This window comes from Lactuca saligna, chromosome 3, assembly GCF_052625555.1.
Source record: "Lactuca saligna cultivar CGN05327 chromosome 3, ASM5262555v1, whole genome shotgun sequence".
NCBI classification, from domain to species: Eukaryota; Viridiplantae; Streptophyta; class Magnoliopsida; order Asterales; family Asteraceae; genus Lactuca; species Lactuca saligna.
Genome location: NC_136419.1, coordinates 164,868,625 through 164,886,608, shown reverse-complemented (window position 1 = coordinate 164,886,608; position 17,984 = coordinate 164,868,625). Strand labels below are relative to the sequence as shown.

Genomic DNA, 17,984 nt, shown 5'->3' with positions numbered 1-17,984 from the left:
GCATCTCTGGAGGTGCAAGGCGATAAGGCACCTTGGCAATAGGCGCGGCTCCCGGAACCAAATCGATACTGAACTCCACTTGCCTCATGGGAGGCACACCCGGCAACTCCTCTGGAAAGACATCTGGGAACTCACGCACTATCGAAACCTCCTCCACTGACCTCGGCCTCTCGGAATCAACCCGCGTATCCATCACGTACGCCACAAAACCCTTACAGCCCTGCTGTAGACACTGCCTCACCCTAGTGGCCGAACAAAACGCTGATCCAGAACGGGTACCCTCGTCGTACACCATAAGAACTCCCCCACTAGGGTCTCGTATGGTCACCAGTTGTCGCTCGCAGTTGATAACCGCACCGAATCTGCTCAACCAGTCCATGCCCACAATGACATATACATGCCCCATCACAATAGGAACCAAGTCAATCAGGAACTCAACACCGAAAATCTCGAATACGCACCCGCGGATCACCTCTGTGGCATATATCACCCTCTCGTCAGCTATGGAAACTCTCAGAGGCCGACTCAGCACCTCGCGACTAACACTAATATGCTAACTAAAAGCCAAAGATACAAAAGACCGACTCGGACCCGAGTCAAATAACACCAAGGCAGGTACAGAATTCACAAGAAAAGTACCTACGCATAACATAATATAAGCAAAATATCTCAATCATAAAAATAAATACACGAAAGAATACATACCAGCCACGACATCGGTCGCTACGCGGACCTCCTCCTCGGTCAACTGAAAGGCTCTCCCTCATGCCCTCGGCGCTTCGGCCTTCACTGGCCGACTCTCGGTAACTCTGATGGCGGCAGGGGTAGATCCCTGAGCTGATCCCCGCAGCTGCGGACACTCCGCCTTCCGGTGTCCGGTCTGGTTGCAGTGAAAACATACTGCAAACCCCTTGGGGCAGTCCTTGGCCATATGCCCCTCCTTGCCACATTTGTAGCAAGATCCAGCTCTACATACTCTATCATGACCCTTGCCGCACTTTCCACAAGTGCGGCCCTTCTGGCTCCCAGATTTGGGATCAGCGGGCTTGGCCCGCTTGGCTGCCGGCTGGGACTGTGTCGGTCACCGATCCCTCCCCTGAGACTCCGCCTCCTCCTTGGCCTGAGTCTCTAGCTCAATCTCCCTCTTCCGGGCATTTGCCTGAAGCTCGGCAAATTTCCGGTACGAGGACTTCGCCACGAACTCCCGAATGTCTCGCCTCAAAATACTCAAATATCAACTCATGTGTGCCTGCTCAGTGGACACATGCTCAGGGCAGAACATCGCCCTCTCGTGGAACATCCTGGTAATTACTGTAACAGACTTAGTACCCTGCTTGAGGGTCAGAAACTCTTGGGCCAAACGCTCCCTCTCCACCTGGGGAACGTACTCATCTCGGAACATGGCTGTGAACCTCTCCCAGGTCACTGTCGCAAGCTCAGTAGGCAAAAAGTGCGCTGTCACAAACTTCCACCAGTCCTTCGCTCCCAAGCGAAGCTGGTTCAGCGCGAACCGGACTCTCAAATGCTCAGGATATGAGCAAGTGAAGAAACACCCCTCCATGTCTGAAATCCACCTCATAGCTGCCACCGGGTCCTGGGTCCCATCAAACTCTGGCGGTTTCATATTGCTGAACTCTCGGAACAGCAACGCATCACCACCCTGCAGCCTCGCAGCAGCAACAGCTGCAGTAGCCACCGCAACAGCAGCCTCAGAAAGAGCAGCATAACGCTCGTCGAAAGTCTCAATGAGCATGGTCTTAATAGACCCGAACATCTCTGGTATCTCTGCCCTGATGGCCGCAGCCACCTCCTCGTGGATGATCTGGCGGATCTCCTCATCACTAGCCCCACTGCTCTCTGGCATAATACGTGTCCTCACCATGATCTACCTCTGAAATACAACATATGATCAATTAGAATCTGTTCGAGCATACTCACACTCGACAACTCTTCCCTCCTTGATCCTTGGCATTCCGAAGGTTCTTACTTGAACTGTACACCGCCCCGGTGCTTTCAGTAGTACGGGCCCAATACTACTGTCCACACCGTTTCAGTATACACCCCAAATCCTCCTCTTCGTATCCCAAATTCCAAGTACTCTATCACTCTCTAACAGATCTTTCATAAGCTCCTCGCTGCTACCTATTCACTCTCAAGCATCTCATAGCATCTCACCTCTCCCTAGGCTAAGGCATCACAAATCAGGGCACTCTAGTCCTAATAGGAATACCTAGCCTACTCTAGCAAGAGAATACATCATATCAATCTCATAAACATATAATATAAGGGTATTTTGGGAAATCACCGTTCGGGCGCTGACTGATCGTACACACGTTTCTACTTTGAGTTTCTCCAAAAATCTTTTACTTCTTTTAGAGAATTTGGTTCTCTTTTTAAAATATTTTCCAAGTCCTCAGTTTGAGTTCAAATACTCCCAAAGGTGTACCCGAATCCCTCAAACCAAGGCTCTGATACCAACTTGTAACACCGTAAATTTCAAAACAATTTTTCGCATTTTATAAAAACATAATTCATTTAATATTCGTAAAAACACCCATGTTTGAAATACAATTCATGTCATACAAAAATCCCAAGATCTCATAACATAAAATCCCGTAAGTGTGTACTGATCAAGCCGGTGCCTTCCCACGGTCGTCACTAGTACCTGAAAAAAATAACACCAAACATTGTAAGCACAAAGCTTAGTGAGTTCCCCAAAATACCACATATGACAGATATTAGCCACTCGAGGCTATAACTCTGTGGGTCCGTGCACCCAAACTCTACGAACCCTCAGGTTCTAACTCTGTAAACATGCACAGCATAAATCACGTAGAATAATGCAGCGCAACACATAACACATATATAGCATACAAGCACTGTATCACGTAACTCTAGTTACCTACTCAAGGTAAAGTATAGTGAGAAGACTCACCTCATGTATCTCGATAACTCGCAAATCCCTGGAATCACTCGTTCTCGATCCCCCGAACTATAATCTTCCTATAATACAATATATCTCTAATTAACACTTTTACAACTAAGGTTGACTAACCCTATCAAGTCAACACTGGTCAACTCTAGTCAATGGCCAACTTTGACCGGACACGGCGAGTGCACCAAAGCAACTCGGCGAGTCTAACGCGTTCACTGACTCCCTCGGATCTTTTCTTGGCACATCGAGCACTCCCCTAACTCGACGAGTTCCACCTAGCCTGAATCGCAGGGCAACCACGACACAACTCACCGTGCCTCAAGAACAACTCGGCGAGTTTGGGCTTGACTCAACCCCATATTGACTATTCCTGACTCACTAGGTTATCCCCCAACCCGGCGAGTCCACTCGCTGAACACATTACGTGAAACCCCAACCCTACTTGCCGAGTCCCAAGAACAACTCGACGAGTTCATGCCATGCACACACTTTTATTGACCTTCTGAGGTCAGATCTGCTTTCCCAAACCATAGATTTGGCCTTCCCAAGCATGAATGTCACGTAAAGTTCAAAACTTGATGCTTGTATAACCCCCATAAGGCATCAAAAGTTGATTTCGTCCCAAAAATAACCACCTAGGTCCAATGACTCCATAATAACCCAAAAAGCTCCAATGGTTAAGGTCTCTAGACCTCTTTGAGTTCAGATCCAAGGCTCAAACTCGAAGAGGGACCATTTGCTTGACATAATCACTCTCCAAAGGGGGTATAAAACCCTAAATCGAAAGCTCAACCCTAAAACTGAAGGAGATTCGAACCCTTACCTCAAAATGAAGCCTCTGGACTCTGGATCTGCTGTAATCTCACCTCCTTCTTGCTCTTGCCACCTTCCTCTTGCTAAACAAAGAATACAAAGGCCCAAAAGTGACTTCCTCTCTCCTAAAACGAATTAGCTCTCTTAGGGTTCTCTCAAGGGACTGGTAGCCGCAATGGGAGGCTATAAGTGCCCTTAAATAGGCTCCAAACCTGGGGAATTAGGGTTTCATTAAACAGCGTGGACTTTCCGAGTCCAGGCGTGAACCTTGTCCAAAATCGCGATCCTACTCGGCGAGTTTGAGCTCCAACTCGCCGAGTCTCCTCACAAAATACCGAAAATTAGGGCTGTCAAATCGGGCAGTCGTGTCATGTTTTTGTCTGACACGACACGACACGACAAGGTTTTGTATAACACGAACACGACACGACATGATGTCGTGTTTTTTTTCATTAACACGAAAACGAACCAATTAAAACACGGCAACACGACACGACACGAAAAAGATAATATTACATAACTATTAGTGTATTTCGTTCATACTTACAGATATATAACACGACAAAAACAACAAACACAAAAAACACGACAACCACATGCTTAATCGTGTCAATTCTGTGTCGATTTATGAACACGAACACGAGACGACACGGCATTGTGTCTTTTAATCTTGACACGAAAACGACACGAACACGAATTCCAATTTTGATTTCATCCCGATTTCGTTTCGTTTCGTGTATTTTTGTCGTGTCGTGTCATAAATTGACACCCCTACTGAAAATGAAAGAATGAATAATACCTGGGAATCCGGGCTGTTACACCAAATTTCACCATTTTTCACCTTTTCACCCCCTAGACTTTCTCACGACCCCCCAAGGCCCCGATATCGTGTCTAAAGCCCGAAGCAAGCCCCGGAGCCCCGGAATTCTCGAGAAGTTAACCTTTCTCCAGTCGAAACACTGCCCGATTTAATCCGGTTTTTCATCAAACAAACTATTTTCTAGGAAACGAAACGCTGCCCACAATTACCACCTATCAAGGTGAGTTCATACCCCTATAATTTACCTTTTTAATGGTTTTTAAATGTTTTTTATGGGAGGGAATACAAGTTTAACACAATATTAAGTTGTGTTAATAACTGTATGTGATAATAATCACACAAAGAGTTTTCGTATGCTTTTAAGAATTAACAAATACATACAAAATGACTTAAAGCCATGTTAAATCTTTAAAGTCATGTAAACTCCATTTAATTCTTTGAAAAATGTTTTATAAACTATTTCAAATTATAGATGCCAAAAATCATGTTTATATATGTATAGATATATAAATAAGATTTGAAGGGCTTAGGACTAATGAATTGTCTTATTTCCTTTTCCTTGTTTGGATGTGGATTTAAGGTTGTGTTATTTGTCCGAAGGTTGTTTCCTTCTTAATTATATATATTTTACATATATGAGTATAAAATAGGTTACTCCTTTTGGTATCATTACCTATGTATCAGGCTGAGCAAAAGTGTTCATCCATGAGAAATCATGTTAACCAGATAGAACATATAAATTATAATAGGTATAATTTATGATTCAAAACTAAATATACAAGTATGATTCACATTCCAAGGAAAGTACCAAAACTTATTTAACTATACCAGGATATGTATAATGCCTTTAATATACGAATAACATATTAAAGAAGTAAAGATACATCATATCAGGTTTGCATTAACAAAGGTACGATACGGAGTACTAGGGTTAGCAAACACGGGGTAATAATACATCATATCGGGTTTCCATTAACAAACGTACGATATAGAGTACCAGGGTTAGCAAACACAAGGTAATAATACATCATATCGTGTTTGCATTAACAAAGGTACGATACAAAGTACCAGGGTTAGCAAAAACGGGGTAATAATACATCATATCGGGTTGCATTAACAAAGCTATGATACAGTGTACCAAGGTTAGCAAACACGGGGTAATAATACATCGTAAATCTCGTTGAAACAATAAATTTGTGAGACCCTTCACGGTGTACTTATCTAAGTACGAATTTTAGTCCTGACCTATTAACCAGAATCTCTTGTATGGAGAGCGTGAATTTGTGTATAGATCTATATGGGACTGACAATCCCGCACATCTACTGTTCGCTACAGTTTCGCCGGCAGGCCTAGGGTGTCAAATATCATTCCATTCCGACACTTGAAGAACGTTGCCGCAGGCATATAAGTCATATTAGTATGGTTAATAGAACTCACATGGATAAAACAACAAGTGAATTACTAAGTAATATACTTCTCTTAAAACAGTAAGAAAAGATAATTACATCCCGACCAAATATACCTTCTGTAGTTTTTACTTACAGTAAAAGGTACGTATCATGTAATCAAGTATAGTAAATATAATTATACTTCTGGTTTTGAACATTTAAAACCACAAGGCAGTATTATGGATAATATAATATTTTCTAGGATTAATACTAAGGTTTTTACTATAGAACAGATATAACTAAGAATACTTTTACAAATGAAATGGTTTATGGAATTAAAACACTCTTTCAAAAGAAATGGGTTATGGGATTTAACCACTTATACAAAGGAAACAGTTTATGGGATTTAACCACTTACACAAAGGAAACGGTTTATGGTATTAAACCACTTTTACAAATGGAAGGGTTATGAAATTAAACCACTTTTACAAATGGAATGGTTATGGGATTAAACCACTTTTACAAATGAAACGGGTTATGGAATTAAACTACTTATCAAATGTAATTTAGTCACTCAATCTCTGTAAACAAGTATAACATAAAAGACCTTTAGTGGTTAATTCTATAAGTCCTTAGTTATTACATAATAGTTATATATAAGTAATATCCGATTGACTGTGAAATGTGTGACTTCCGCCTTACTTCCTGTTACTTGTTTAGTTGTGGGCTTAGGGCAGATACACCCATTTAACTGTCAGTTCGATATTAGGTTATACATAATTAGTATAAACTAAGTAATTACAGAGGGAAACTATTGAGGTTATCTGTTTATCACCTCAGGAAATATAGGATTTTCTAGAGGAACTAGTGAACTTTTCCAAAGAACCTAGAGTATACTTAACCGAACTAAAATACTTATGAACTCACCAACTTAAATGCTGATCTACTCTTTCCAAATAACTTGTATTCTCAGGAATCCAGTAGACAGGTACACTCCCGAAGCTCTTGAGAAGACTCCCTAGTACCGTACCGCGACTCTTGTCTTCTACTGTACCTACTTTGGTGTTTGAATATGTAATGTTTAAACACTTATGTAAAACTTATACTTATTAATACAATGGCTGTTTGTACTTAATTTATTATATTATATGTGTTGTGATACTTACATGAAGTCCTCCGCCCCCGAACGTTTCCGCTATTCTGGTTTGGGGGTGTGACAGTCCATCTAACAGGGGGATGATGAGACAACCCGAAATTTCTTCCGTTCAAACCGTTAAAAATAAATCAAGTCAGAATTTATTTCTTCTCTTGTTCGTATTATTTTGGGTCTAACTAAATATTCTAAACTCAGTACAATCGAGGTTTGGGTCCAAGAATGTGTTTTTCTAAGTCAAAGCATAGCATCCGGACCAAACACCCCTTCGAGAGGAGTGTACAGTCACAAACTCGAATTTATGGGTGTACACCCCCACCCCACCCCCCTTGGCTAAAATCTCACCCCTATATAAGGGATGTTAGCCTTCATTTCACACTTTACTCACTTCAAAGTCTTTCTCTCTCTACTCACTCTACCTTTATCGAAATTTCCTCCAAGATCTTCAAGATGTAAGTGTTTTTCCACCTTGATTGTTGCTACATTCCTTATTCTAGTGATGAATCCATGTTTCATCTTATTTAATCTCATCTTTGTCCATATTTTCTCTCTCACCAAGAACACACTAGTTCTTGGTGGCTAAAAACCTCATTTCAAGCTTCCAAATAGTAAGTAACTACTCCTTATGCTTGATATCTACTATAAACCTTTGATTTTCACGTAGAAATCAACCCAAAAACATGAACACAAAGGGTTTACAACCGTAAACCCCTCATTGGTCGTAAACTCTAATATTTGGTCAAAGATTGACCTTAAACTCTTCCTTAAGCCATGCACGAGGCATAGAATACTTCCAAGAGGCTAGAAAGGACCCCGAAACACCGAAAATCGCACCTTTCAACAAGTGTTTACGGCCCTAAACTCATGAGCCGTAAACCCATAGGCTATAAACCCATGGACCGCAAACACCTGGGTTGCAAACTCTTGGGCCGAAAACCCCATTGGGCCACAAACCCATGGTTGTACACCTTTTTTTGTGACCGAAAACTTCTCACCCTCAATCACATGTGATTCTAACACTTAGTTTCAAGTGTTTCCTAGTCTCTAAGGTGATTTTGTTCCCTATTTAGTGGTGTTATACCCTAACCTACTACATATATGTGCTACTATATGTTAATAGGATCCGTTTAAGTCTGAGGCTTCATTGACACTTAGCATCCCTATCGACTTACATTCGAATCCCACGCCAAACAGTGAGTTCATACCCCTATACTTTTTGATGTTTTTAAACGTTTTCAGCGGGGAATACAAGCCAAACACAAGAATTTTTGTGAACTAAAAACAGAAATGTTTTCAACAAGTAAAATTTATGCAATTGACACAAGTTAATGTATTTTCATAAATCATTTAGATACTTTATCCCTCTTGTAACATGCGGAGCATGAGGGTCACTTTCTAATCAAAATTACATAGTTTTAGGAGCATATCACAAACATAACTTTCAGTCAAACTATAATAGGTATAGTTTGGGAACTTCTTTATCGGTTTTACAAATACAAAAAACCTACATGGTTCAACAAATAAACTATGAAAGATTTAGTTTATGACACATCACAAGAGTACAATAGTTAATAATTATTTAAGTAAAATTATTATTAGTCTACAAGGCCTACCTCGAATTCAAGTACCAAATAACATTAACTTTTTCATATTATTACTCGTAAAGTCGTCAACATATATGGGAGACATGCCCTTGGGTTCTTACAACGTTAACTAAATGGAGGACTACCCTTATGAACCAGAATTTCCAGGCGGGAATCGTGACTTTTGTGTATAGATCTATACGGGACTAACTATCCCGCACCGGGCTGCTAGCTACAGTGGGACCCACAGGTCTATGGGTGACAAATGTCATAAAGGATAATGGCGTCCGATTCACGTCGTATCAAGTTTAAGTATAGTCATAAAACTCGCCAATAGTTACGACACTTTTAAGTAATAATACACTGTTCACAGACAATTTCTTTAACCACATAAACATGGATTATATTTATGACATACCATCTTGGAAACATTAAACCAACAACTTACACATAAGGGAAAATAAGTGATTTTCCCGATTAAACCTCAGTACTTTTCATACTAACAGTAACCAGGGTTTTCAAACAGAACGTACTTTACATACTGGTAGTAGCTAGGGTTTTCAAAACGAATCATATTTACTTACAATAGCAGATAACATTTTGTACCAATTCAGTGACTAGTTTCTATTACTAAAACCTGCTTATTAACTCACCAGCTTTATGTAGATACATTTTCAAAATCGCTTGTATTTTCAGGACAACAGTAGACAGGTACTCTTGCCAGCTTTTGGAAAAGACGGAGCATTTTGGAGTCTCGTCTTTTAATTTTGACATATACTAATGTATACAAACTATGTTTTTCAAAAAGATGTAAATATTCATATGCAATGTAATGGTTGTGTTTACTTTGATTACTATGATGCAATTGTTGTGATACTACGCATAACGTCAACCACGTCCGGACGCTTCCGCCGTTTGTTTTTACGGTTTAGGGGTGTGATAGGTTCCAACACAACCCTCAAATTGGATGTATCCGCAAGCCTATTATACATCATAGGGGAAACATTTGACCCACTGTTGGAAGTTTCCTGAACTCTCAACTTACACAACTTCAATCCAGATAACCACTTATGTCGCTTCCCTCTTGATTGGGATGTGAAACTTACCTTACTTCAATTCAATGAGATGAGATGAAATTAGGTGACCTGGCATGACTAACTCATTGATTACAAATATTAGGTGAAACTTACCCTAGTTCCCATCAATGGGATGAGATGAAATTAGCTCCATTCAATGGTATGAGATGAAATTAGGTGAAACTTACCCTAGTTCCATTCAATGGGATGAGATGAAATTAGTTCCATCCATTGTGATCCCACCTTTTCTTTCTTTATGGATCACAATGAATGGAACCTTCTTGTATTGTGTTGGTGACTCTTATAACTCGAAGGATACAGATATTGGATCTCTCTAACTCGTTGGTTATAAAGACTAGTTCATGTGCTTCTTTTATTCTTGGTGAACATGAAGCTTGGAATCAATTTGCAGAAGCTCAATGATTAAAGGCTTTCTATCTCTTTGTTTACTATAATTTGTGTTATTGCATGATATGGTTGATCTTGTTTGTTCTTTTTTATAGCTGAAATTTCAAGGATAGATATCTTGGAAAATAGAAAATAATTTATGACCATTCAATTCCAAAGATATGATAGATCAAGTCTTAATCTCCTTCCTGAAAAAGCGGCACATATTTTCCTGTTTAAATTATTTTTTTGTTTGACTAATTCTTTTGTTTATATTCGTATATTGTTTATTCTTGTGTACCATTTTGTAAAGGAATCAAATGGTGGAAATTCTAAGCCTAATATTCTACTTTGACACATCATTATCCCTAGAAGAATGTTGTTGTATGTGACAAAATCTTTCTAAGTCTCTCATCAGCGAGACCATCTACTGAGAACATTGAGTCACCCTCTCACGCTGATTGTCTAGCATTGTCTAAACTCTCAAAGTGAGATTGCTTGGTCCAAATAAAATATATTGATAAAAAGGTTGGGGTGTTTATTTTAATTTAATCATCTTGACCTGACCCTATTCTTCGAAGCATGCTTGTCATATGAATCAAGTCTCATGTTCTGTTGAAACATTGAGAAAAAAATTTGATGGCTTACCTTGATTGCATATTCATTAGCGTAAGAGATACTTGACAGGTCCTTAAATGACAAAGGGTTGTTCATGTCCATGGCCTCCTAGTTTGAGGTATGACATGGTACCATTTTGAATTAACATTGGATCTTTGATTCTAGATTGCAACTTACTCCATGATACGGAAGTTTAAACCACTTCTTGTTGATGAGCTAAACTATTAATGATTCATGCTGATTTCACCTCAGCGTGATTGATAAAAGTACAAAAGTTTGTGCCGATGGTTAGTCTATATACCGTAGGCTATCACACATACCAATCTATTCTTGCCCGTACATTCTTTCTTTAAAATTTTATGATTTAGCGTAATGTAGCTTACGCTGATAAGATCTTGACAAACCTTTGCTGATGGTTATATCATTGTCCGTGATATATTACACGCACCTATCCACTCTTTCCATTTTTCTTCTAATAAAAGATACTTATGATTCCTGTATGAAACCACACGCTGATGAGATCTCGCAATATTGTGTCGGTGAATGGTAGTTCAAGCCCATGCTATCAGGAGACATCACAATCTTAATATACTACAAGTTGACACTCTATTTTTCTTGACGTTAGTTGTTGATGTCAAAAAGGGGGAGAAAATCTTGGTAAAGCTAAAAATCTTGCTACTAGAACTATAGAAAATCACATTCTAAGGGGGGGTCGAGTCAAGTTGATGCCAACGTTCTCAACTCAACTCAAGCATATTATCTTTTCGTCCGCCGTCGACTGTAATTCATAAATGTTTGATAAGTCATTCATATTCTCAGGGGAGCATTTGTTAAAAAGTCAAGAGTCAAGATTTCATTCTTACTCGTAGGGGAAGCATGAGCAAAAAGCATTCCACTTATATACTAAAAGAAATTTATTTTTGACATCATTCGATAGGGGAGATTGTAAGGTGACACCTTATATACAAAAGAAGTTTAGTTACGATGAAGGGAGATTCTAAGGTCACACCTTATATACACGACACATTGATATATCAACTTCAGCATCTACAACATCAGGGGGTTAGCCGAACGTGGTGAAGAAGAAACGGAGGATGCAAAGAAACTGTAAAATAGGGAATTTATGCGGGTGAGATCAAAAGTTGAAGAGATCCAAGGAGTCAAAATGAGGGACTAGTTATTCGTGCTTAGTAATAATAATAATTTATACAATAGTTTAGAAGCAATTTGTACAATAGTTGAGTAGAGTGGTGTGTAAGTTTCATTGTTTGGCTGTCAATTTAGAGTAAAGAATATAGGTTTTATCTTTAATATTTTCTATAATGTATTTGTTTCAATATATGTGTAATGTGGGTGTATTGGATTAAATTAAATAGGTATTTGTATATGAATTTATTGGTTGGTATGGATGTATATTTTTAATAGATTTAATATACATTCTTATTGTATGTATGTATATATTGGTTGGAGACATTTTATAAGAATAATACATAGATAATATTTACACACTTTTATATTATAAGTTTTCCATGTGTGTTTGTAATATATCTAAAGAAATTGAATATTTATACATGATAAGTGTCCAAAATTTTGCCATATATACTATTGTTTAGTATTTGGAAGTTTTTCATGTCATATATATAAATTTATATATTTTTATTGTTGTTATATAATTTTTATTATATAACATCTATGCATTGAGTTTATATGATTGTCACATATTGTATATTTTATAAAAACTCTTAATAAATACGTTTTGCATTTGATCGTACAACCTATCCCATACCCGTGTAAACGTGTATATATATATATATATATATATATATATATATATATATATATATATATAGTTGTTCACAAATTTTTGAGTGTTAGGTTATTTCCATTGTTAAAATCCACATCAATCTGATTTGGATTCTTATATTTTTCCGGAATACATTACCAATAATAGAAATCGGTATTATACTAGTATTATATTCTTAAAACGGTTGTATCTTTTGCATACGAGCTACGTTTTGTACGTTCTTTATATTTTTGAAATCAGGAAAATGCGTACTACGAGAGTAGAGTGTTTGTTTTACTCAAAACTTCTTAATATGAAATCTCAATTTTTTAGATGCATTCCTATGGATGCAGTTTGAGCTGTTTGATTTGTTTGTCAATTTACATATTTGGAAGTAAGATACCATATGGTTCTCATAATAGTTGAAATAACTCATTTATTTCACATAATATGCATTAAAATTCAATGAATAAAATTACATATGGATTTACTGTAAACTTGATCGTTCACAGTCTTTGACCTAAATTTCGTGATGTCACATAAATTCACTTTGAAAGGTTTAATCAAGAATAAGAAATGAAATGAAATGAAATGAGTATCAAGTAAATGAAACTGACCTTTGAAAATGGAGCAACAAGGTAACCTATTGGTTTCACAATGAGCATAAGATGTTATTAGATTTTATGTTGCTTGTAGTTCTTTTAGTTCTAACTCCTCACAGTCTTCTATCATAGCATCTTGACTTGGTTCTTCACTTTTCCCTTCATTCTGATAAATTTCACATATTTCTCTCCCTCGTCGCTTTTCCTTACTAACTTGTTCACATCCCACCTTCAATTTTTAATACAAGTCAACGATAATTGGCAAGCAATATAGCAGATACTTCCATCAATGTATATTACCTTACCTTTTTTACTTCTAGTTGAAGTCTTCTTCTCTTCTAATTTGTTTACTAACCTCCTCTGCAAATGGATCACTGACACTTTCAATTGTCATGATAGAAGAAACAAACACAATATCTAGAAAACTAAAAAAGAAGATAAACCACGACATGTTTTATTGACTTCTTTTTCAATTGAATAGGTGGTTTTTGTGATGTAAAAAGTGGAAACTGAGAACAAGCTCCATGGTCATTGTTAACACATGTTGGAAGGATAGTAGAAGGGGGATTTATTAATCGTTGAATTTTCATCAAGCCTTTTCCAATACATTTGTTTCTTCATTGGATTAGTCTCCTGGTTTGTAGGTTACCATACTGTCATCAAACCTTTCTTTTTGTCCATTACATTTCTTTTTTGTCCTCTACATCTTGAGTATGAGCACAAATTTCTGAAACTAGTTGTAACATTCAAATTGATAAAGCCTAAATGTTAAAATCATATCTAAATTTACAACGGGTGGATTAAATTAGACCTACAATTGCAAATAATAGGTCGATCGATCGATCAATAACAGATAGTTATCCAGCATATAAGTGTTCGAGCCTAAGATATGTGATATCGAGAGAAACAGAGAAAGAGAGAGAAACATGAAAGCAGCCTTAAGAGATAACAATTGATTTGAGTTTATCGAGCTCCAAAAGAGATGAAGTTAAGAGGCTAATAGCAACAACAGGAATATTTCTCAGTAACTAGAGACGACACACCGACTTTTTTCGATAAAGACGAACCTGAACTGATTTATGGTTGCTTCAGATTACTATAATGGATAACGATCTCAACAAACTAGATTGACATGTTTTCGATTTCATCAAACTATATTGATTTGGAGGAAAGAGTTCAACGAAAGCATTCAAATCGGCACAAAAGTTGAAAAATCGATTCCAACTTGCAGATCGGCGGTGAGAGAATTACAAGCGACAGATCTCTGATTTCATCGAACGTTGTTTATTTGGAGGAAGGAGATCAACGAAAGCATTCAAATCAGAACAGAAGGCGAGAAATCGATTCCAATTGCCAAACCAACGGTGACCAAAGATAACGACGATGGGAAGAACATGAACGAATGGGTTGTCTTTGGAGGCGATACGACGGTTTGTGGGATGAAGGGGGAAGGCTTGATTCATGGTAATTCATCACTAAAATGACCCTAAATCATTTAATTATCATACTCTCGTGTTGTTTCTCCCAAATATTTACAAAAATGCCACAAATGATCCTAACCTTTTATTATTTTAACCTCACGAGCCAAGTTTGGTTCTTGGGTTCTCGGAAAACTTTGAGCTCTCTCTCTCTCTCTCTCTCTCTCTCTTTCTCTCTCTCCAAGGAACTAATTTTTTTTCAAGTTCTAAAGCTTATTGTTTATCAAAAAAAAACTAAATGTTTCTAAATTAATAACTTCACATTGTGAATGCTAAAAATAAATTATATATTTTTCGAGTTCAACGAGTGAATTCAAATTCACACTGTGAATCTACACATATTCACACTGTGAATTTGACAACTTTGTTATCAAATTTGATATTATTGGAAATAATAAAAATTTATGAAATTCTATATTTTTATTTTTTTAATTTTTATTAAAGATCAATTTGAATATCTCGAAGGATGTAATTCTACTTTATTCTTATCATTCTTATTCTAGAAGAATAAGTAATAAATTATAAGTTCATATATCTTATTCTTTAAGAATAATAGTTACATTCTTAAAAAAAAAAAGAAAAAAAAAAAAAGAAAGAAAACCTTTCGTGAAGACTAAAAAATTAAATACAATTGGACAAATTCTTGAAGAATAATATAAGATTTTAAAAAATAATAGAATACATTCATAAAGAAAAATACAATAAAACAACCCTCTTAAAATATTGTACGTGCATTCTTTAAAAATATAATATAATAAATTATGCATATTGAAAATTCTATAAGAACACTTTCATGTTTTTTTGTTGATTTTGTATATTACATGTGTGCATTCTTTAAGAATACAAATTAATTGTTTTGAAATTTAACTTTTCAGATCACTTTTCTTGGAGATTGATTTACCTGTCTTCCATGTCACAATTAAATTTTCATTCTTGAAGAATAATTGTTCTCACATAATCTTTCTTTTTTTACCTACAACTTTTGCTCTGGAAAAATTTGGTCTGTATTGAACTTTTGGAGTCAAAATCCTCAAATTCAAATGGCCGATAAAGATATAAAGTTTGTAACGGAAACCATTATTTAAGGAAAATACACGATTTCATTTTTGGTTAGTAAAATAATTATATGTAAACTTCCAAAATTAAATTTTATTTGTTTTATTAATCATTTAGTATTTTTCTAGATTCTCATTGGTTCACACATTCACACAATAATTAAGGTTTATTATATATATATATATATATATATATATATATATATATATATATATATATATATATATATATATATATATATATATGGAGTGGTTCAAATGAGAACCATAAAAGATTAAGAACCCTAAGAACCCCATTAGTTAGTAAATATTTACATGATATTCTTATTAAACATGTGAAAATCTTTTTTTTTTCTCTCTTTTCAATACAAAAAGGCCGAAATTGTAATTTTTGCAGTATAATATTTTCATTCTTATATGCTCTCATATTTGAACACAAAACTTATATAAATTACAAGTTTATACAGTCCATTCATAGTTTAATTCCCAAAATTCACAGCTTAATACAAACCATTTTATAATAATTCACAAACTTAAAAAAATCAAAATTTTGAACTCTACTACTACTACCACCACACGATGCCACCAACCACCTGCACCCGCATCGCAACCATTATTTTCTTCTAAATTAGATCTGTAAACAAAGTCATGCATTAATAACATAAATACTACATTCCAAGTCTAATAAACCATTTATTTTACTCATTTTGAATTTAATGCAAAAATATTATTAAAACTAATGTATTCTTACATACTTATACAACACAAAAAATAAATATATATAGAAAAAAATTAACAAAAAAATTTATACATAAATCATTCATATTTTAAATTGTGAATTTAATATATTAAGTCGTTAATAAAATTTACATTATTTCAAAAGAAAACAAAAAAAAATATAAGATAATCACAACTTAATGTCAATTCATTCACAACTTAATACAATCAACTCATAATTTAATACACAAAATTCACAGCTTAATATAGTCAATTCATAGTCTAGGAAGAAAATACACAGTTTAATGATGTTAACTCATAGTTTAAAATACAAAAGTCACAGTTTAATACACAAAAAGTATGCATCCATAACCATATTTTCAACTTAACACTCTTTATATAGTCAATTCAAAGTTTATACACAAAATTCATAGCTTAATACAAGTAACTTCATAGTTTCATACACATAATTCACAACTTAATCTAGTCAATTTACAGTTTAAACAGAAAATTCACAGCTTAATACAGTAAATTCGTAGTTTAAAAAGAAAATTCAAAGCTTAATGCAATCAATTCATAGTTTAGAACACAAAAATGACAGCTTAGTACACTAAATTAACATTTTAATAAACAAAAAGTAGTATTCACATCTATATTATCAACTTAAAACACTTATTACAATTAATACACAATTTAATATAGAAATTTCACAAACTAGTATAATAAATTTAAAGTTTAATTCAAAAAAAAATTATACATTCACAACTTAATAGCAGTTAAAACTAAGATTAACAAAATTATATGACAAATAAGAGATTAAAACATCAAATTCACACATTAACAGAAAAAAAAAACCAAAATATAATAGAGATCTACAACAAATGCAAGTAGAAAAACATATTATCAACTTAAAACTTTTAATTCATAGTTAAATACAGAAAATTCACTGTTTAATACAAAAAAATATGCATTCAAAAGAATATTATCAACTTATAAATTTAATACAATCAATTCACAGTTTAATACAATTAATTCATAGTTAAATATACAAAACTCACAGCTTAATATAGTCAATTTATAGTTTAAACAACAAATTCACAGCTTAATGCATTCAATTCGCAATTTTAAACAACAATATCACAGCTACATACACAAACTTCATATTTTAGTATACAAAAAATATGCATTTACAACTTAATAACTTACCAAATTTCATTGAGACATTTCATCAAACACCTTGTGTGCATCTTTTTATCAGAACTTCGTTTTTGTAAACACAATCAATGTAAACACCATACACACACCAGATCTAACCTGAAAATGGACAAGAACATCATATCAGATGTCGATTTGGTGGTGTTTTGACCAAAAACAAGAGAGACATAGATGAAAACGAGTAATAGAGGGGAAGGAGGCGACACATAACAGATCTGGAGAAGTAGATCATAGATTTCTAAGCGAAAATCAGAGATATGTCGTCAAAGATCATAGATCTATAAAGAATCAACACAAATCTGATGAAAACGAAAGCTTTTGGAGGTCGAAGACACGTATCAATGGTAGGTGGAGGTGGTG

General features: G+C 35.6%; 1 long non-coding RNA gene across 2 annotated transcripts; it reads right to left on the bottom strand.

Moving 5' to 3' along the window:
* Positions 1 to 2,133: 2,133 nt before the first annotated feature.
* On the bottom strand, positions 2,134 to 14,609 carry LOC145034014 (uncharacterized). Of its 2 annotated transcripts, XR_013677826.1 has the most exons (4): positions 14,227 to 14,609; positions 13,465 to 13,519; positions 13,175 to 13,388; positions 2,134 to 2,665 (listed from the first exon to the last, which is right to left on the bottom strand). It is a non-coding gene; the product is annotated as an uncharacterized LOC145034014 (long non-coding RNA). The 2 variants fall into 2 exon arrangements; XR_013677825.1 differs by lacking the exon at positions 2,134 to 2,665 and having other exon boundaries at positions 12,925 to 13,388.
* Positions 14,610 to 17,984: the final 3,375 nt, after the last annotated feature.